Source organism: Schistocerca nitens, chromosome 2, assembly GCF_023898315.1.
Source record: "Schistocerca nitens isolate TAMUIC-IGC-003100 chromosome 2, iqSchNite1.1, whole genome shotgun sequence".
Classification (NCBI taxonomy): domain Eukaryota; kingdom Metazoa; phylum Arthropoda; class Insecta; order Orthoptera; family Acrididae; genus Schistocerca; species Schistocerca nitens.
In genome coordinates, this window is record NC_064615.1 from 499,918,045 (window position 1) to 499,941,198 (window position 23,154).

The following is a 23,154-nucleotide window of genomic DNA, read 5'->3' on the forward strand; positions in this document are numbered from 1 at the left end:
GTATCGGAACCTTCGCTTTAGGATGATAATCTTCTGTTTGCGACGAATCGATATGAATTTCAACTGGTGCGATAACTGATGGTAGGTCTGAATTATACTATGACAAAAATAATGTCTAACTCTAGGCGTCCAGTCCAACGCCTCTACAGTCATAAGGATTATGCTGAGCTGCGTGTGATGACAAGGATCTGTTTATGCTCGAGAGCACCAATGAAACATTATTCACAGTGATATATTTGTTGTTCAGAATATAGACTTGTCTTCCGAGGGCACTAGGGGTTCATTCAGGCCACTATTGTGCAGACCCCATCATCATTGCACCTCTGCCAATTACCCAGCCGTCGAAGACTTCCTTTAAATATCCGCGCACAGCATGACTGTTACGCGCGGGCGCCCCATCATGCTGCAACCACATGTGTAGCCGTATGTCCAGGGGAACATTTTCCAGCAGCCCAGTTAGAGTTTCTTGTAAAAAGCGAGGGTAATTTGCCCCGGTAAGTCGAGGCAAAAAGGTGGGAATTTAAGGAGATGGGACCTGGACAAACTGATAAAACCAGAGGTTGTACAGAGTTTCAGGGAGAGCATAAGGGAACAATTGACAGAAATGGGGGGAAAAAATACAGTAGAAGAAGAAAGGGTAGCTTTGAGTGATGAAGTAGTGAAGGCAGCAGAGGATCAGGTAGGTAAAAAGACGAGGGCTAGTAGAAATCCTTGGGTAACAGAAGAAATATTGAATTTAATTGATGAAAGGAGAAAATATAAAATGCAGTAAATGAAGCAGGCAAAAAGGAATACAAACGTCTCAAAAATGAGATCGACAGGAAGCGCAAAATGGCTAAGCAGGGATGGCTAGAGGACAAATGTAAGGATGTAGAGGCTTATCTCTCTAGGGGTAAGATAGATACTGCCTACAGGAAAATAAAACAGACCTTTGGAGAAAAGAGAACCACTTGTATGAATATCAAGAGTTCAGATAGAAACCCAGTTCTAAGCAAAGAAGGGAAAGCAGAAAGGTGGAAGGAGTATATAGAGGGTCTATACAAGGGCGACGTACTTGAGGACAATATTCTGGAAATGGAAGAGAATGTAGATGAAGACGAAATGGGAGATACGATACTGCGTGAAGAGTTTGACAGAGCACTGAAAGACCTGAGTCGAAACAAGGCCCCGGGAGTAGACAACATTCCTTTAGAACTACTGACGGCCTTGAGAGAACCAGTCCTGACAAAACTTTACCATCTGGTGCGCAAGATGTATGAGACAGGCGAAATACCCTCAGACTTCAAGAAGAATATAATAATTCCAATCCCAAAGAAAGCAGGTGTTGACAAATGTGAAAATTACTGAACAATCGGTTTAATAAGCCACAGCTGCAAAATACTAACGCGAATTCTTTACAGACGAATGGAAAAACTAGTAAAAGCCAACCTTGGGGAAGATCAGTTTGGATTCCGTAGAAATATTGGAACACGTGAGGCAATACTGACCCTACGACTTACATTAGAAGAAAGATTAAGGAAAGGCAAACCTACGTTTCTAGCATTTGTAGACTTAGAGAAAGCTTTTGACAATGTTGACTGGAATACTCTCTTTCAAATTCTGAAGGTGGCAGGGGTAAAATACAGGGAGCGAAAGGCTATTTACAATTTGTACAGAAACCAGATGGCAGTTATAAGAGTCGAGGGACATGAAAGGGAAGCAGCAGTTGGGAAGGGAGTGAGACAGGGTTGTAGCCTCTCCCCGATGTTATTCAATCTGTATATTGAGCAAGCAGTAAAGGAAACAAAAGAAAAATTCGGAGTAGGTATTAAAATCCATGGAGAAGAAATAAAAACTTTGAGGTTCGCCGATGACATTGTAATTCTGTCAGAGACAGCAAAGAACTTGGAAGAACAGTTGAACGGAATGGGCAGTGTCTTGAAAGGAGGATATAAGATCAACATCAACAAAAGTAAAACGAGGATAATGGAATGTAGTCGAATTAAGTCTGGTGGTGCTGAGGGAATTAGATTAGGAAATGAGACACTTAAAGTAGTAAAGGAATTTTGCTATTTGGGGAGCAAAATAACTGATGATGGTCGAAGTAGAGAGGATATAAAATGTCGACTGGCAATGGCAACGAAAGCGCTTCTCTAAATTTGTTAACATCGAGTATAGATTTAAGTGTCAGGAAGTCGTTTCTGAAAGTATTTGTATGGAGTGTAGCCATGTATGGAAGTGAAACATGGACGATAAATAGTTTGGACAAGAAGAGAATAGAAGATTTCGAAATGTGGTGCTACAGAAGAATGCTGAAGATCAGATGGGTAGATCACATAACTAATGAGGAGGTATTGAATAGAATTGGGGAGAAGAGGAGTTTGTGGCACAACTTGACAAGAAGAAGGGACTGGTTGGTAGGACATGTTCCGAGGCATCAAGGGATCACAAATTTAGCATTGGAGGGCAGCGTGGAGGGTTAAAATCGGAGAGGGAGACCAAGAGATGAATACATTAAGCAGATTCAGAAGGATGTTGGTTGCAGTAAGTACTGGGAGTTGAAGAAGCTTGCACAGGATAGAGTAGCATGGAGAGCTGCATCAAACCAGTCTCAGGACTGAAGACAACAACAACAACAACAACAACAACAAGTCGAGGAGGTAGGCGGACCGGCCCAATCAGATGGTCACCCACAATTCCTGCTCAAATTTTGAGCGAAAACCGTTCCTGGTATCCTTGGACGTACATGACGCGAGGAGTGTTGTGAAGACCATCCCGATGGAAGGTGCACTCGTCGGTAAACAACACAATGGCGGGGCAGTCGGGATCTCGTGCAACACGTCGCAGAAACCACTGGCAAAACGCTAGCCTGTGTTTATAGTCAGCCAGAGGATTTAGGTCTTGGCCAGCGTGGAAACTAAATGGATGCTGGCCGTCATTCCTCAAAATAAAATCTCTCAGACTAACCGATGAGTGAGGCTCTTAAAAGCTGCAAGAATAACAAGGCACCTGGTGTAGACAGTGTAGTGGCGGAAATGCTCAACGTAGACTATGAAGTAACAGTAGATATGTTACTGCCCCTCTTCCAAGAAATCTGGAACACAGAAACCATACCGGAAGATTTGAGGAAGGGAATCATTATCAAGCAGCTCAAGAAAGGAGACCTGACAAAATGCATCAACTGGCGTGGCGTCGTACTTTTGTTAATATCTAGTAAAGTATTTTCAAGGATTGTTTTAAACTGTCTCAGAGTGCCCATGGATAATAAGCTCAGGAAAGAACAGGCTGGTTTCAGAGTAAGCAGATCATGCACAGACCAAATCAACACCTTGAGGATCATTATTGAGCAGTCCATGGAATACTGGTCTCCTTTGTAACTAGCTTTTGTTGGCTTTGAAAAAGCCTTTGATAGGGTGCAGCGTGAAGCCATCTGGAAAACAATGCAGAGTACCTCCAAAGATCATCAGGATCGTGAAGATGATGTACAGAGAATATACTTGCTGGGTGAAACATGATGGAAATCTCTCAGAACCATTCATTTTAAATTCTGAAGCATAGGAGGGTTGTTTGCTTTCAGCACTGCTGTTTATGCTGACATTAGATGGTGTCATGAAGAAGGCAACCCGAGAGAAAAAGAGGTATGAAGTGGGCTCTGGACTTTGCGGACGACATCTGCCTTCTGGCTTCAAGAATATGAGTGAGAAGCTGAAGGAACGTAATTTTATTTTGCGGCGATGAGCTGCGGTGTAACACTTGAAAGTGGCCTAATGCCGAAATCTAGATAGTGAAATAAACCAATTAAATACAGTCAAATATCGGAGATATCTTTTTTGCATTGCTGTGGCTTCAGAAAAAGATAAAAAAACACCCATTTCTTTTCTGTCTACACACAAATTATCACTGATGCTAATATGAAGATTCTGAACGCGATAAGTCGTAGGTCGGGGTTCCACGCGTGATACACGCATTTGGGACAATAGTAGAGTTGCTGCAGAATTTGAAAACTGACAGTGTGATGGGTTGCTTGCTAGAGGTACTGGATATGCTCCCACCAAACATCTAATGACTCCTGAGTTTCGACCCCACGCAAGAGCCGATGGGTACTACATATTGCTACCAGATGTGTAATGGAGTGCACATTCGGTTTTTGGAAAAAGCGTTTCAAAATTATTACTAAAACAATGTGAGATATGCAAAAAGAATGTTGGAATGTTATTGTGGCTGCTGCAGTTCTGCACAACGGAACAGAAGTTAGACATGTGTTTCACCCTGATGCTGTGGAGGTGAATGATATCGACCAATATGCATTTTAGCCAGAAGCAGAAGCGGCAGGCCAAACTGTAAGAAGGTCTATTATACTTAATTGCAGTATTTTAACTAAAATTGTACCTAATTTTCTAGTAAAATGAAAAGTTAGTGCGAAGTCTTTTTCGTCTAAAACGAATAAATAAACCGCTGGATCTTACTATTGCAGTGAAATGTGATCCATTTTATTTATGTATAATTTTATAGTTACGCTTCTCTTTCTTTTTTTTTAGTGGATTAACGTTTCCATTTTACTTCTTACTTCAGTACAAAAAGTTATACAATAAATATGTTTTGATCATGTCAAAGAAAAACAATATGTCTACTTTTATAATTTTAATACAAACAAATATTAGTGTGTGCTAAAAAAAAAAGTCCAAATGTGTGTGAAATCTTAAGGGACTTAACTGCTAAGGTCATCAGTCCCTAAGCTTACACACTACTTAACCTAAATTATCCTAAGGACAAACACACACAGCCATGCCCGAGGGAGGACTCGAACCTCCGCCGGGACCAGCCGTACAGTCCATGACTGCAGCGCCCCAGACCGCTCGGCTAATCCCGCGTGGCGTGTGTGCTAATTAGAATTATTAAATGTACTGAAGCTGGAATAATAAACACAAGTATTATGTACGTGGAAAACAAGAAAATATCAACCATTGGGAAAATATCACGCAAATAAAATATGATTTATGCTTGCAAAAATATTCATTTAAAAAAATCTTAATTTTTCGAGCACATTGCCAGAAGACTCGGAACCTGAAGTTTACTGCATTTCGTTCTTGAACTTATTCATAACGTCCATTTTAAGGTTGTGCTCGTCTTGCATGATTTCTCTTTGCCTTTCAATTAACAAAATTTTTGCGTAATATTCTCATCGTATTAAACACATATATAACGAATGAAGTCTACTTTATCTAATAATTTGTTCTCCACGACAACCGCACGTTCTCTGCCTTTTTTCATGGCGACATCTTGTAATAAGCTCCCACCAGAGAATATAAGCCAAAATTTGTCACTATGGAATACAGTTGCACCTTCTGAAGTTTCATTGCCATCTTCAGATAGTTATCATGATTGATATTGCTTGATAGGACCACATTATCTTCATTTTTCTCACTGTCGTTAAGTTACACTCTCGAAAATTTGTGGGATTACACCAACAGCTGTTTGGCTTATATCGTCTATCTTCGTTTCAGCTACTCCAGCGCCAGTTTGGAATTGTTCTTGATTACATTTAGCTTTCATTTTCTTTGCTTTCGCTTCCATGTCCTTCCAGATTATTTTAAGCTGCCCTTGTGATCTTTACGTAAGAGCTTCTGCATTGTATTGAAAGCGTATTTTTTCCCAGAATCCTTTTTCCTTTTTAGCATGTTGACATCTTGCTATTTGGATTCCATAATATTTATGTATATTTTCATGATTTCAGTAAATCGCTCTTTTTAACTTTCTGGTATACTTTTGAACTTTGCTTAACACTTAAATTGTTCGCGGCTGCCTACATGTTGCTGTAAGCTCATATCCCAAAGCTGCAAAAAAAAACTGTATGTGGTACCGCTTAAACTGACACTTGGCATCCACCAACAATGAACTGTGGTTGCTGTAGAAGGCAGAGTTAAGAACTGAACAATAGATTCATTCATTAACAGCGCGTCTATTTTTCATTACACACCATAGAATTTAGATTTTTGAATTTTAATAATCCTTTCTAACATAAATTACGCTAACACGACATTATTGTCAAAAGATGATGCAATAATGTAGGCCGACAATCAATATTTCCCGAGAGGAAACGAAATGCACGTGACAGCGGTGTGTAAAAATGGCATACTTGTTGCGTAAACAGGCGTTACTACTTCAGTTACATCTAAAGAAGTAAATAACAGTTGAGATGTCCAACAGTTACTAAAAGAGTACCGGTATATTACTAATGAAAAAACTATTTTCGTGATCACTTGAATATGCAGATTAGATCTCGCGCAAGTAATGACCGACTCCCCCCACGGGGCTCACGGTGCTTTCGTGAGTTCGTGCTTGGCGCACACGGAGCCACTAGCTATTGAAGCCAATGCTTCCTTCCCTGGCTGCATTTCCTTCACCCTGCCCTCCACCCACTCCTCGCTTCTTTCCCTTTGCCCCTGCTTTGCCCCTGTCGGCGTTCTGATTTATGTCGACCTTGGTGTCCACCTGGTTTCCTGTACTGGTTGTAATTTTCAGTAATTAAAACTTCCGGGCTAAGAGGCCGTGGTCCAATAGTAGAAATACTTCTCCCTGACGTTTCGTTGCCAGCTGCGGGCAACGAAACGTCAGGGAGAAGTATTTCTACTATTGGACCACGGCCTCTTAGCCCGGAAGTTTTAATTACTGAAGACGCCGGCCGTGAAAGCCTACACGCTATGATTGGTTGTAATTTTGTTTCTTTTGCCTGTTCTTTCATCCTTTTTTAGCGTTTAGGTCCCCACTTGAGCTTTGACCTCCACATCAAAATTTCCTGTTTTTAGTGTGAGATGTGGGGAAGAACTCCCTCCCTAGCATCTACAGTGTGGGTTTCTCTCTCTCCTTCCTTCTCCTCTCCTTTCCCAACCCTGCTAGGTCACCGGCACGCGTAGCCAGTCCATGTGGTGGGGCTGTTATGTATCCATATGGCTGAGGCCCCTGACAGGGATCACACTACTGATACCTGAGCTGTTCCCTCCCCATGTATGCAAAGGAGCAGCTGCTTATCTTCTTGGAGCATCAGAACTCCAGGCAACGGCAGCCCTGCCAGACAACCCTTGCTGTGGCTGGGTGGCCATGGGGAGGGCCCCTGGTCGGAGGCGCATGCTTGGCACATGAAGCGTATCAAGCTGCAAAAATCTGGCCGTTCTCAAACGGCTGTCTCTTTGAATGGCAAAGGATCATTGAATGCTGTTCCATATGACCCGGCAACCTTCCCTCCCCTGGCTATACCATGGAAGTAGGGCCAGGCCTGCCATCTTGGAATGAAACACTTTGCCTGTTACCTTGTCTGTACTAGGACAGATGGGGACACATTCACCGCCACGAAGCCATTGTTTCTTGTGGAGAATATCGAGGACAAGTGGAGTCTCTTAGTAAGTTGCAGTCGGGCTCCCTGTTGATGTAAGCTTCTTCTGCCACCCAAACCGCAGCTCTTCGTGCCTGTGATTGTCTTGGCAATGTCCTAGTGCCTATTACGCCTCAGCAATCTCTGAGTATGGTCCAGGGAGTGATGAGGAACTCCAGACTAATCTGGAGCGACGTGGCGTTCATTTTCTTCGACATGTGCAGAAGGGCCACAAGACAACTGCACTGATACTGGCGCTCTCATTCTGGCTTTTGAGGGGTTAGCCTCCCAGAGAAGGTCAGGGTTATGTGCTACAGATGTGACGTGAAGCCGTACGTTCCTCCACCTATGCAGTGGTTTTGGTACTTGTGTTTTGGGCATACGTCTTCCCACTGTTTGGCTGACCCTCTGTGTGGTGACTGTGGCCACTCAGTCCATGAAGGAAACTCCTGTGTTCCGCCACCTGTGTGTGTCAGTTGTGCTGACCACCACTTCCCTCGCTGGATAGCCCAGCCTACAAGACAGAACAGAAGATTAAAGAATACAAATCTCTGGATTGCCCATCGTATGCTGAGGCTCGCCAAAAGTATGAGAGACTCCATCCAGTGTCAGTATCTTCAACTTTTGCCTCTGTTACTTCATTTCTTCCTCCTACCTTTTCCTTAACCCCCTCTCCCCTCCCCTTCACCTGCAGTTCCTACGATCTCTCATCCAGCAGCCGCTCCCCATTCCTGGTCAAAGAAGTGCCACCTTCTTTGGCTCCTGCTGGTGATTGGGCTCCCTCCCAGGACCCCTCTCCTCACGTCTCTCAGGTCGGAAGTCTTACGATCACTTGGCCAAGAGACGCACCATCTGTGTGCCCAAAGGTCACCTGCTCTCTGTCAGTTCTAGATCTAGGAGAAGCCTGTACTCACCCTGTATCCTGCCCTCCTCCACATCTGAAACAGAAGAAGAAGAAACATAAATCCCAAGACAAGGCTCACCTTGTGCCTCCGGAGGTGCCATCTCCCCCCTCGCAACACGAGTCTGACATCTTATTTGTGGATGTCACCCCATCCTTGTCGGTCACGACTACTGACCAAGTGACATGACCACTCAGCTTCTTTATGTCCAATCTGGACCCTCACCACACTGTCATCCAGTGGAACTGCAACAGATACTATCTACACCAACTGGAAAAGCAACGTCTTGTCTCCTCCTATTCTGCGTTCTGTCTTGTTCTTCAAGAAACGCATTTCCATGATGACCACTCTCTAACATTTTGTGGTTATTGGGCATTCTGTCAAAACCATGTTGGCCCTGGGAGTAGTATCTGGTGGGGTCTGCAATTCGGTTTGTTTCGATGCCATTAGTGACTGGATCCCCCTACATACGAACTTGGAAGCAATAGTGGTTCGAGTGCAAACGACTTCAGCAATCACCATCTGGAATGTCTACCTCCTTCCAAGTAGGCCACGTCCTTACGTTGCACTGTTTATCTTAATTCAGCAACTCCCGCCCCCGTTTCTCCTCCTTGGGGACTTCAGTGCCCATCACCTACTGTGAGGGAGTGTCACTTCAATGCGTAGAGGTATCCTAATTGACCAACTTATCACAGACGCCGATCTGTGTCTCCTCAACGATGGTTCCCCTAGCTATTTCAGTGCCTCTCATGGCACCTTCTCTGCTATTGATCTCACGATATCCTCCCCTGCACTCGTCGCTTCCTACATTGGTCATCCCATGATGACCTTTCTGACAGTGACCACTTTCCAGTGATTCTATCGTTCCCCTGCTACCACCAGACCACCAGGCAGACAGTCCCTCCTCCCCCCCCCCCCCCCCCCGCATTGGGCGTTCCACAGGGCCACTTGGCCTTTATATACATCTGCTGCACACTTCGCCACCTCCATCACGAATTCTCTGCCACTATCCTTCATGCCGCTGGCACTGCAGTCCCCCTATACACAGGTCCCCCTTGTCGTCGACTGGTTCCGTGGTGGACGAAGGATGTTGCAGTCGCTGTGCAGGACTGCCGATGGGCGCTGCAGCGCTTTAAGTGACACCCTTTCTAAACATTCTGCGTGGTGTCTGTTTGTTCTATATCGTGTCTCCCTATCACTTTCGCGCAACGACGCTCTGAGCGTGTTTTTTAGGGAGTTGACTAGTTTGAACCTGGGACCTGTTGCTGGTAAGGAGACGCCAGACCACACATGACATGTAGAATTCAGAAGAGTTCAGTGAGACTAGCGATGATATAACCAAATACTTAATGATTTCAGCGTCAGCTCCACTGCACTCCCTGTAAAAGAATCTTAATACTAACTAAATTTAGTGGAAGGGGTTCAAGGCTTTCCTATTTTTAGTTAGCTGGTAAAATAACGTCGAAAAAGCAGTTAAGTTTACCATTGGAAATTTTATTCTACTCAAAAAACATTGTTTATAAATTGCACTATTGATAAAAGGAAATGTTTTAATACAGGATGGTAAAAACCGACTGCGTTCAACAAAAATGTGAACGAATATTCCCTGAATGGGTTTCCAAGTTCTACAATGGATCGAAGGATGACCTATGCCATATCACATCTATAATCTAGGTTTAAATTAAGTTTCACAAGAGAGAAAACTATCAAAATTGTCTACAGTGACGCTCAATTATCTTTAATTATTTATCTAACTTGTCGTAAATTACAGTGGCTGATGTGGCTTCTCAGTAACTATATAACAGAAAAATCATCGCGTTTCAGATTTTTACTTCAAGTGGCAAATGTGAACACCATGAGCTTTAATTGACGATCGACACTAGTGTTACACAAAAAAGGGGATGTAACAGATGAGACTTCTGCAGTTCTGAGTGAAGCCTTATGCGCTCAAAATGCGGCATCGCGTGCGTTCATTACCTTGTCGGTGTTCGTCAGGGGGCGGCGGACAGCATACCTCCGCTCACCTCGCTGTCTCGGAAGGAACTCTCCTAACTTCTCCTTACTATAATTTACCGAAGTTGGTTTGAAAAAAACTATCTGGCTGTGTTTTCATCTGACCAATCAGGGTCTCAATGTTATCCTTAAGCTCCGCCTGCAAAAATTCTGTCTATCCAATGAGAAACGTTATACTTTTCGTGGTGGGGCAATGTTTTTAAAGTTTGCAATGTAACAGAGACGCGAAAAAGTCTCACGCTAAAACTGGCAGCTGGTGTGGTCCTTTTAGCGTTATCGTAAGATCTATACTGTTCTTTTGGAAGGCTCTAGCTTTTAACATTGGCTGGGGGGTGGTCTTGACGTAACAGAGACGCGAAAAAGTCTCACGCTAAAAACTTGCGGGTGGTGTGGTCCTAGCAGTTAGCTGGCGACGTGATTGTCCGTCCGTCCCTTATCGTAGGGCCTTCCAGCTTGACACGGTTCTGCTCTCGGCTTCTGTTCTCGTTTCTCCCCTCGGAACTGCGTCTGTCCCACGGTGGGAAGGTATGACATGCATTTAGGCATTCTTGTGTTAGTCTGTGGTATTCCATTTGCTCACTCGTTACTCGTATTACTTTGGTTAATTTAATGTCACGATTTATTCGGAGCTATGTGACATACTACTGGATTTGCTTATCATGTCAGGGTTTTCATGGAAGGTGTTGGATTTGCCTGACACCTTACACCTTCACAGACCAGCCTCCTCACTTCCAATGGTCTCCGCGTTTAGGCTCATTACCTTATTAAGCGGAATAAAAAGGAATTCTGGGAGCGCTATGTTTCCTCCTTGGGGATGTATGCCTCTTCATCACAGGTTTGGTCCAAGCTCAGTAGCCTTCTGGGCTGCCAGGGACAGTCAACTGTCCATGGTCTTAACCTCCAAGGTACTCTGTGCACTGATCCATTGGTCCTTGCAGAACACCTTGGGACAAACTTTGTGATGGCATCGGCATCCTCTTCTTACCCTACTACCTTTCTCCAGCAAAAACAAAGAGTCGAACAGGCCCCCCTCCGTTTCATCCTGCGCCATGCTGAGCCCTATAATGAACTCTTCACTGAATGGGGATTGTACAGGCTCTTAGCTCTTCATGAGACATGGCCCGGATTCCATCTACAAGCAGATGATCCAACACTTCGACATTCCCGAGAGGTAACATCTCCTCAGGATCTTCAGCCGCATTTGGCTCACGGGTGCTTTCCCGTCATAGTGGCAAGACAGTATATTTATCCCCGTCCTTAAGCCCAGGAAGAACCCAACGTCTCTAGACAGCTACCGTCCAATCACCTTCTCACTCCGTTAAGTTGTCGTTCGTTTCTGGGGTCACTGACCGCATAAACAGAGTTCTAAAGAAAAATGGAATCCAGACATCAGACATCTTCTTTAGTCAAAACAAAATAAAAGATTTTTTCCGTCGAAAATCGAATGCACCTGATTGCCTCCACAGTGCAGGCGTCTATCAAGTGTTAAACGTAACTAACCTATGGACATCACACACATCCATGCCCGAGGCAGGATTCGAACCTGCGACCGAAGCGGTCACGCGGTTCCAGACTGAAGCGCCTAGAACCTCACGGCCACACCGGCCGGCGAAGTGAATATGCGGCCGCGGCGTGCGAGCGATATAAACAATGCGCTGCTAGTCGCCTCGGCGGACAAAAATATTTTGGGTAAACATTCCCCCCCCCCCCGCTCAATGTCTGTCCGTTTGCATATAGCCAAAGATGACGGTCAACCAAAAGCAGTAGGAGGAATTTCACATAATAATCCTTCTCCAGGTAAGTGCTCAAAATGGCTCTGAGCACTATGGGACTTAACATCTCAGGTCATCAGTCCCCTAGAACTTAGAACCACTTAAACCTAACTAACCTAAGGACATCACACACATCCATGCCCGAGGCAGGATTCGATCCTGCGACTGTAGCGGTCGCGCGGTTCCAGACTGAAGCGCCTAGAACCGCTAGGCCACCAGCGGCCGGCCAGGTAAGTGTGGAATATCTATCCAAAGACGATTGTCCACCAATAGTACCCATAAGAGTTTAGCCAAAAACGCCCCTTCTTAGCCTATGACGATGGCCCAGCAATGATAGCCACGAGAATTTTAACCAATACTCCCACTTCTCCAGCACAAAGGCGGGAAAACTCCATTTTATAAGAGAATGCGACACTAGTCTGACAGTGTTTTAGCAGTCGTGGACACCGGAAGATCCTGAAGGTGTTCCCGGGAGAGGCGTCGAAACGTCGATTATTTTAGAGGAAATATAACGTGGCCTAACAACCCATAAGATTGTAACTTTAGTGACAACGGCCATGAAAACCTGCAGACATACCTAGGTTTTGGTGGTCAGGTTTATGGCTCAGTAGCTCCTTCCCCTTTGCTTGACTCTGTTCATCATTGTGGGGTGCGTCTGGCTATTGGTGCCTTTTGCACTAGTCCCATTGATAGTCTCCCCACAGTAGCAGGGATACCCCGTCTACACATACGATGGTGACAACTCCTTGTTTCTTATGCAATAGCCATTCGCCGATTCCCTGACCATCCCGTGTACCCTGTGCTCTTTTGCCGAGGGATGTCTCCCTCCTGACAGTGTTCTAGCAGTCGTGGACACCGGAAGATCCTGAAGGTGTTCCCGGGAGAGGGGTCGAAACGTCGATTATTTTAGAGGAAATATAACGTGGCCTAACAACCCGTAAGATTATAACTTTAGTGACAACGGCCATGAAAACCTGCAGACATACCTTCACAGGTGGGATTGCCGGTTGGCATGTGTCTCACTTCCCTCTGTCAGGATCTCCATCTCCACTCACTGGAATGTACCCCATGTCTTTCCTCCCGTACCCCCCCCCTCCCCCCCTCCTTGGATGGTGCCTATACCACGGATTAGGACCGAACTATTCCAGCGTCCTAAGATCTCTGTCGCTCCTATGGTTTACCGGCGTCTTGTCTGTGCCATACTTGCAGAGTTCCAGGGTGCTGCCATCTTTTACACTGATGGTTCGAAAACAATCGATAATGTGGGATACACTTTCACGTCTCCTACTGGCTTAGAACACCATTTGATGCCGAGATCTTGTAGTGTGTTCACAGTGGAGCATCTAGCTATTCACAGAGCCCTCCTTTTTGTTTCTCAGGCCTCCCTCCACCGTGTTTTAATTTTTTCAGACTCAATGGGCAGCCTGCAGGCTATCGACCGATGCTATTCGCGTCAGCCTTTGGTCTTTGCTATTCATGACCTTTTCTCTGCCCTTGGCCGTGCCGCCTGTTCCTTTGTCTTTCTCTGGGTTCCAAGTCATGTGGGCATCCTGGGGAATGAACTGGCTGACCGTTTGGCTAGAGAAGCAGATACCCTCATTTCCTTTCATGCGGATCTACGTCAAATGTCTCTCTGCCCAAAAATGGAATGACATCTCGTGCGCTACTCCTCACAATAATAAACTTCGTACAATCAAGGAGTCTACTGCAGTTTGACGCTCTTCGTTCCACTCCTCTCGGAAGAAGTCCACTGTTTTATGCCGTCTGCGCATTGGTCATACCAGGCTCACCCATTGTTTCCTCCTACGTAACGATCCACCCGCACAATGTGGTTGTGGAGCCAGACTGACGGTATTCCACATATTGGTAGAATGTCCCCTTCTTTCGGCTCGCCGGCTGGGGTGGCCGGGCGGTTCTAGGCGCTTCAGTCTGGAACCGTGCGACCGTTACGGTCGCAGGTTCGAATCCTGCCTCGGGCATGGATGTGTGTGATGTCCTTAGGCTAGTTAGGTTTAAGTAGTTCTAAGTTCTAGGGGATTGATGACCTCAGATGTTGAGTCCCATGTTGCTCAGAGCCATTCGAACTATTTCTTTCTTCTCTTCGGGCTAAGAATCGTCTTCTCGATTCCTTAAATTTAATATTAGCAGACGGTTCACGGACGGTTGAAATGGTCCTCAGTTTCTTCTGTGAGAGTGGTTTTTATTTCCAGGTATAGAGCTCCACTTTAGTTTTGGAGCAGGGGCAGGATGGTTGTGGTTGGGACCTCTTTTCAGTCTTCTCCGTCTGTGAGGCCATGACCGCCCGTTTATTCCAATTTTTAGATTTGGTCTCATCTTTTATGACTTTTACTGTGTGTTTTTAATGTTTATTTTTTTATAATTTGACTCCCCTGACTGGATCCGTCCACTTTTAGCGGACCCTCTTTCTTCTGTGACTAACTTCGGAATTGCGAGACTGATGACCTCGCCGTTTGGTCACATAACGCCTCTCAATTAATCAATTAAGTAACGACCGACGTCGCTCACATTCCTGTTAGTGATCATTACGTAAACATAAATCCTGTTATAACGAGTGGTTTCAGGAATAAATTGCCTATTTTAGGATGCCGACCGAAATATTTCATTGTGTAGCTGAAATTTCATTAAATTTCAGTTTTCGTGTTAATGACAAATTCGGCTAACTATTCAAAAATAATCTTTGTAATTGCATATATCTGCTGTCATTCGTTGTCAGGCCAGTGTACACACTTGTTACGTTTTAGTTGTATGCTTTTCCACAAATCATTTCAGCCAGATTTCTTCGGAATCTGTGCCTTTCCTATTAGTTGGGTTCATATAATCATGGTCAGTCGTTACGTATGTCGGACAAGGTGGGAAAGTTATAAACGGACACACTAGGCGACGGAAGAGTTAACTTTCTGGTCAATGCTACATTAAAAAGAAGGTATTTTCCTCCTCTGATAGAGCTATTTGAAAATTGGCAGACGACAGCTTCCAATTACAAGCGTCGTGATATGAAGACCAGAAGCACGTCGTCTATCTGAATGAAGCTACCAACGCGAATGGCGAGGCCTACGAGAAAGACAGGCCGCGGCGCGTACGTTACGAAGGTAGGCCTGCGCTCATTCGCTCAACTCAGCACAAAAGCTACGTATCTGCACTTGTTAACTCGTAACTAGATGTGTACGTACAAAAAAGAATTGCATCTTCTACTGGAATCAGCTGTTATGGTGTCTTCCTGTTATTAGTCGTACAGTGATGGGACTTAACATCTGAGGTCATCAGTCCTCTAGAACTTAGAACTACTTAAACCTAACTAACCTAAGGACTTCACACACATCCATGCCCGAGTCAGGATTCGAACCTGCGACCGTAGCGGTCACGCAGTTCATAGGCCTAAAGGGATACAATAAAATTAAAATCGTGCCAAAATGATTATCGGTTGAATAAGGGACCACTTCTTGTATGAAATGAGGACTGTTAAGCAGAGGAGACTAAATGCTATAAACAAGCCGTTATACCATTTAAATTAAATTTTGTTATAGTACTGTTGATCAGTAAGACTTCATAATAGCAGGTTCCAGTAGAATATGCCATTCTCATTAGTACGTACACGTTCAGCTGCGAGTTAACAGGTTTAGAAACGCATTTTGTCTTCTGTGCTGAGGGAGCGAGCGAGGCCAGGCCTCCTTCGTGACGTACGCGACGCGACCTATCTTTCTCGTGGGCCTCCTGTGAATGGGAGATGACGTAACGGTACAGCTGACCGCCTGCCTGCGCTTGGCGGCTCTTTCTTGTATCTGTCACACGGTCTGGCGAGAGCTTCACGTTCCTTCGGTAGCTCAGTTGGTAGAGCGGTGGACTGTAGAGGAGCTGAATGGCAGATATCCATAGGTCGCTGGTTCAAATCCGGCCCGAAGGAAAATTTTAAACTCTCATGACTTTGCTTCTCTTTACAAAATAAGCTACACTTTAATCTTACAAACCATTGTGACGTTTTTAAGACAAAGGTACGACTGAGACAGAATCAGCATATGGTAGCTGTTCTTTGTGTATATTTACTCCTTTTCTTGCTGATATAATCGTAAATCCATAGAAAATTTTATTAAAATGCCCCGAGAAAATGAGAAGTTAAGAATATCATTATATTTCTGTTGTGTAGTACTGACAAAAAAGCAGTAGATTATTGTAGGTTTTAAAGAGTGATCTGGATTCATAAAAACAGAAAAAAAATCCCATCACTTATTAGATACGGAAAACACGATACATTCAACTTCCGGGATTTATTGAGAGTTGAACACGTCTTCCAATCGTTGTCCCCATATCCGAGAAAAGTATAAGTAGCGCTATGGCTGATGACAACAAAGAAAAACTGAGAAAGTATGCTTTCGAGACATCTGATATATGTGAATAGCCTTTCGAGACAGTGAAAATAATTGAGGACGTACTGTGCGGAACCCAGACTCTTCTTTCGAACCGCGTGTTTGTTGTAGGAGAATATTAAGATTGCGCGAATGTATCATAACAGAATGACAGAACTGTGTGAAATTCAACTACATCGACGGTACCACAGCAGTGTTCTTTCCAATGCAGGAATGGATATCAGAAGTATAGTAATCCTTAGCGTAAGATTTGAAGAAGAAATCTATACAGCCGTGCCTGTACTCCTTCGATAATGTAATTGACATCAAACGTTCTAAAGAGAGAGAAAAACATACCCTCAAAAAAAAAAAAAAAAAAAAAAAAAAAAAAAAAAAAAAAAAAAAAGACGGCGAAAGAGCGATGACTAAAACAGAAATCACAAAACAACTGCTATATGTAAAGCATTAGTTACAAACCACTGACAGTCGCATATAGAAGCCATGTGCTGTTCTAAGGAGTATGTTTCGGCAGATTTCGCCCATGAACAAACATCCGTCATACTTACCATAGATCTCTTCTGGGACTTAACGTGTAGTATTCTCAGTTGATACATCAGTTATTTTCCATCTCAAGTTTCTGCTTCCTGCGTTTCCTTCTTGTTAATTCCATGCGAAAATGAAGGGACTGAGAGACATCCAAACCTTATTTGGAAGTGAAGGCTGCACTTGCGCGTGTTTCATTCTTTTTGCCATCACGTCCAATTGTTGAAGTCCGTTAACTGTAAAATGCTTTGGAAGTTTCGGTTTGAGATATTACCCATTTCTAGTAACTTTTTATGGCAGTTGATCAACCTTTTCATTACGAATTACTCCACAATGACATTTAATTCAAGAGAATCCTACTGCTTTATTGCTCTTTCTATACGTTTTACTATTTTTGTAAGGGTTTAGTTTTCTGTCTAACTGCAGTTACTGGATTTGGGATCTTTAATTACAGAAGCTGAATGTGTCGAGATCATATTTCGTTTCAGGAATCGTCTAACAAACTACAGGTCCTCTGTTACAGCAATGCTATCTGCTGTAAACGTGGAAAATTCTTGACCTCGATCCTATTAATAGAGCCTGAGCTTTCGAAGGTGTATTCTTCAGTGCTACAGCACGTGGTTTTATACACATATACACTACTGGCCATTAAAATTGCTACACCAAGAAGAACTGCAGATGATAAACGGGTATTCATTGGACAAATATATTATACTAGAACTGACATGTGATTACATTTTCACGCAATTAGGGTGCATAGATCCTGAGAAATCAGTACGCAGAACAACCACCTCTGGCCGTAATAATGGCCTTGATACGCCTGGACATTGAGTCAAACAGAGCTTGGATGGCATGTACATTTACAGCTGCCAATGCAGTTTCAATACGATACCACAGTTCATCAAGAGTAGTGACCGGCGTATTGTGACGAGCCAGTTGCTCGGCCACCATTGACCAGACGTTTTCAATTGGTGAGAGATCTGGAGAATGTCCTGGCCAGGGCAGCAGTCGAACATTTTCTGTATCCACAAAGGACCGTACAGGACCTGCAACATGCTGTCGTGCATTATTCTGCTGAAATGTAGGGTTTCGCAGGACTCGAATGAAGGGTAGAGCCACGGGTCGTAACACATCTGAAATGTAACGTCCACTGTTCAAAGTGCCGTCAATGCGAACAAGAGGTGACCGAGACGTGTAACCTATGGCATCCCATACCATCACGCCGGGTGATACACCAGTATGGCGATAATGAATACACGCTTCCAATGTGCGTTCACCGCGACGTCGCCAAACACGGATGCGACCATCATGATGCTGTAAACGGAACCTGGATTCATCCAAAAAATGACGTTTTGCCATTCGTGCACCCAGGTTCGTCGTCGAGTACACCATCGCAGGCGATCCTGTCTGTGATTCAGCGTCAAGGGTAACCGCAGCCACGGTCTCGGAGCTGATAGTCCATGCTGCTGCAAACGTCGTCGAACTGTTCGTGCAGATGGTTGTTGTCTTGCAAACGTCCCCATCTGTTGATTCAGGAATCGAGACGTGGCTGCACGATCCGTTACAGCCATGCGGATAAGATGCCTATCATCTCGACTGCAAGTGATACGAGGCCGTTGGAATCGAGCACGGCGTTCCATATTACCCACCTGAACCCACCGATTCCATATTCTGCTAACAGTCATTGGATCTCGACCAACGCGAGCAGCAATGTCGCGATACCATAAACCGCAATCGCGATAGGCTACAATCCGTCCTTTATCAAAGTCGGCAACGTGATGGTACGCATTTCTCCTGCTTACACGAGGTATCTCAACAACGTCTCACCAGGCAACGCCGGTTAACTGCTGTTTGTGTATGAGAAATCGGTTGGAAACTTTCCTCATGTCAGCACGTTGTAGGTGTCGCCACCGGCGCCAACCTTGTGTGAATGCTCTTAAAAGCTAATCATTTGCATATCACAGCATCTTCTTCATGTCGGTTAAATTTCGCGTCTGTAGCACGTCATCTTCGTGGTGTAGCAATTTTAATGGCCAGTAGTGTATGTCGAAGTTTCTAAGGCAGGACGTAGTGATGTTGTGGTATAAAACGTCGCCTTGATCTGTTTGAGAGGAGATGAGCGATCTGTAAGAAAGATAACTATGGGGAGCTTTAACCACCACAGCATTCACAAATATCCAATAATACTGAAGCCATCGCGACAGAGGACGAGGTAGCTAACGTCGACGTGGTATTCTACACGTTTTGTGACGTCACTTCCTGAAAGTCATATTGAGGACCCATTTCGTCATGTAAACCACAAAATAGGTTTTGTGACGAATCACATAAAGTAGAACCAATAAAAAGCATGATCGCTCTCTAGAAGAAGAAATTACGAGGGGCATTTTGCATTTGCCGTGTTCAGTTGAAGACCATGTTTAGTAAGTTTTAGGTTATAATTCATACCCTATGAATATATGATGTTTCTAAGCACCAACTCGTTGAATCTCTCGAGGGCGCGTCGCTATTCTACGATACATTGTAACAAAATGGCGGGAAACTTCATGTAGGTGGTTAAAGATTTATCAAGTTATTTTTGTATTATAGCTCTCGTGTTATGAAGGTACGCCATTTTAAAGCAATGGCACATTGAATTTTCTTCAAAAACGTGTCGGTCGTGGTAGGATTAGCCAGTTAATAGCATATCGGCAATTAAAGCCTTCAGATGACCGTATTATAAATTACTACACTGGAGCGCCAAAGACACTGGTATAGGAATGCGTATTCAAATATAGTGATATGTAAACGGGCAGAATACGTCAACGTCTGTATAAGACAAAAAGTGTCTGATGCAGTTGTTAGATCGATTACTGCTGCTACACTTGCAAGGTATCAAGATATGAATTTGAACGTGGTTTTATAGTCGGCGCACAGGCGATGAGACACAGCATCTCCGAGGTAGCGATGAAGTGGGGATTTTTCCGTGCGATCATTTCAGCGAGTGTACCTTGAATATCAGGAATCCGGTACAACATCAAATCTCGGATATCGCTGCGGTCGGAAAAAGATCCTGCAAGAACGGGACCAACGACGACTGAAGAGAATCGTTCAATGTGACATAAGTGCAACTCTTCCGCAAATTTCTGCAGATTTCATTGCTGGGCCATCAGTAAGTGTCAGCGTGCGAACCATTCAACGAAATATCACCGGTATAGGCTTTCGGAGCCGAAGGCTCACTCTTGTACCCTTGACGACTGCGCCCCACAAAATTTAACGCTTCGCCTGGGCCCATCAACGCCGACATTGGACTGTTGATGACGAAACATGTTGCCTGTCGGGACAAGCCTCGTTTCAGATTTTTCAAGCGGATGGACGTGTACGGGCATGAAGACAACCGCATTATTCCACGGACGCTGCATATCAGCAAGGGACTATTCAAGCTGGTGGAGGCTCTGTAATGGTGTGGGGCGTGTGCAGTTGGAGTGATACGGGACCCCTGATACGTCTAGATATGACTCTGACGGGTGACACGTACGTAAGCATCCTATCTGATCACCTGCATCCATTCATGTCTGAGCGGACGATTTGGATGGGATTCGGTTAATGAAAAGGGGACATACAATTCAAGATTTATTTCCCCAAAACAATTAATTAATTGTAATAAATTACACTGTGGCTTACAAATTACAGTGACACAAACAAATCGAGCTGCTTACAATATGAGGTAATAAAAATGTTGTATGCCACAGGTGAACAGAGAAACTTATTTGTGTCGTTTGAATCACCGCCAAACAAAACTGTTTACAATTTGATACATTAACAAATAATCAGTGTGCATTAAACTACATACTTTCACCTAATACAGTTAAATTTTATAATGTGAAGCAGAAATGTATAATTTACAAATTAATTTTCAGTCGGAGTTACTCCTTCCTATACCTTCTTTAAAAGAGTGATAAAATTTCCAAAAGGTATCTCAATTAAAAATGCCCTAAAACCCTTAACACAACAACACGTACATGACTATCTCAAATAATAAATATATGTACGGCAAAGCCCAACATTTGCTTCCTTACAGAAAGTTTGCTGATTTCAACAGCGCAGACCACATTCAAACTCTACCCAACATGGGCCGCTTGCCGGTCAAAACATGTTACGACTGCGGCAACGGGGAAACTTACATAGGTAATAAAAAAACACAGGCCACCTAGCAATCTTACCAAAATCAGTTTACACGAAGGAGGAACAGAGAGGGGGGGGGGGAACATAATAAATACCATAAGCAAGTGCACTTGCCAAACCTACTACTAAAAATACAGTATAAAAGGATCTCAATTAATGAAAAAATCCGGGATAGACCCGGCAATATTGCACCTGAGCGCTAGTAGCCAAAATAAGGTTGACAGATACCAAGGTCTGACATAATCTTAGGGCTAGCTGGCACAACAAATAAATAAGAGTAAAAGAACAAGCAAATGGCAATGCCCAAGAATTTAAATCGGATTAAGTACACACGAGGCTGAAATCAATTGCTAGCACCTTGGACATCGTCTTAGGCTTAATTGACACTACAAATAAATAAAGGTAAAAGAACAGGCAAATGACAATGCCCAGCAATTTAAATAAAAATAAGCAACCACAAGACTAAAAGAAATTGCTAACAACTTAACAAGCACACATAAAAATATCAGACTGCTGCCACATCACAAAACGGAACAGGCGCGCGCAGACCCCAGCAAGCCAGAAAACCAATAACATACACTCCAGCAACCGCGCCAGCCTGACCACAGTAATTTCAACTCAAAATCAGGGCGCGTGAGCACACCGGGTCCACGCAAAACACACACTGCCAAATAATTCCCACCAACAGATACGGCTGCCCGCCGGGCGGGAAAACGGGGGCGACGACCGGGTACACACCAGCAGAAAACTCACGCAGAAAATATAAACAACAGCTGAAGTAAGGTGAAACGAACCCCGCCACGCAGACCGGACAGAGCAAACACACAGAAAGCCTGCCCTGCAGTCCTTACAATTCCTGGGTTCAAATGGCTCTGAGCACTATGGGACTTAACATCTGAGGTCACCAGTCCCCTAGAACTTAGAACTACTTAAACCTAACAAACCTAAGGACATTACACACATCCATGCCCGAGGCAGGATTCGAACCTGCGACCGTAGCGGTCGCGCGGTTCCAGACTGAAGCGCCTAGAACCGCTCGGCCACACGGCCGGTCAATTCCTGGGTGCGGAAACCCAAGCGATATCGTGGCACCCTTTTCAGAGGCGGAGAACCTCGAGCGATCGGGTCGAGGATCCATCAGTTGTCCACTATAGCACATTACCAACACGCCACACCGCCCAACGGCCAAATCAACGAGGCCCTACCTCCGTGCCGGGGTGGACGGCAAAATACCACCAGCTCGGTGCGAATCCAACTGCCGAGCCGAGCGTGCGCGGCCACCCGCGAAAAACGCTCCAGAGGGCAGCAGCCGCGTCAGCGCCTGCGCAGACCGAACCAGATAGAAACAGAAATACAAGTCGCTATCGATAGTACCGGATACGCAACGCGCCAGAGAAATGACACAATGTCCATTCTACATTCCGACGGACTTGGGCAACTCCAGCAGGACAACGCGACACCCCACATGCCCAGAACTGCTGCAGAGTGGTTCCAGGAACACTCTTCTGAGTTTAAGACACCAGACTGCCCAGACATGAACATTACTGAGCGAACGTGGGATGCCTTGCAACGTGCTGTCTAGAACAGATCTCCACGCCCTCGAATTTATGGACAACCGTGCAGGATTCATGGTGTTAGTCCCTTCCAGCATTACTTTAGGCATTAGTCGAGTCCATGGCAGGTCGTGTTGCAGCACTACTGCGTGCTCGCGGGGGCTCTACCCGATATTAAGCAGATGTACCAGTTTCTTAGTGTGTTCAGTGTATTTTGTTGCTTGCAGAAATTCAGAGAAGCCTAACTGGCATGGGCGCCACTTCACGAATAAGTAAGTAGCGGGTCTGCATGCAGATTATTACTTTTTTCTGCTTCACAATTTTTATAGGTTGTGGGACTTTCGTATTAAATTAGTAGCAATAATTTCTGTCATATTTGATATTATGTGAATGTAATTTTCTTTGTGAATAGTAAATGTGTTGGATTTTGTGAACTTTAATAAGCCGATGTCCTGACTGACTGGACATATGAAGGGCTTATTTCAACAGTGATAAAAGTCC

At 44.4% G+C, this 23,154-nt stretch overlaps 1 non-coding gene across 1 annotated transcript; it reads left to right on the forward strand.

Annotated features, from left to right (window-relative positions):
• The first annotated feature begins 15,866 nt into the window (after positions 1–15,866).
• Positions 15,867–15,957, forward strand: Trnay-gua (transfer RNA tyrosine (anticodon GUA)). Its single transcript is given in 2 exon segments — positions 15,867–15,903; positions 15,922–15,957. It is a non-coding gene; the product is annotated as a tRNA-Tyr (tRNA).
• The last annotated feature ends 7,197 nt before the right edge of the window (positions 15,958–23,154 follow it).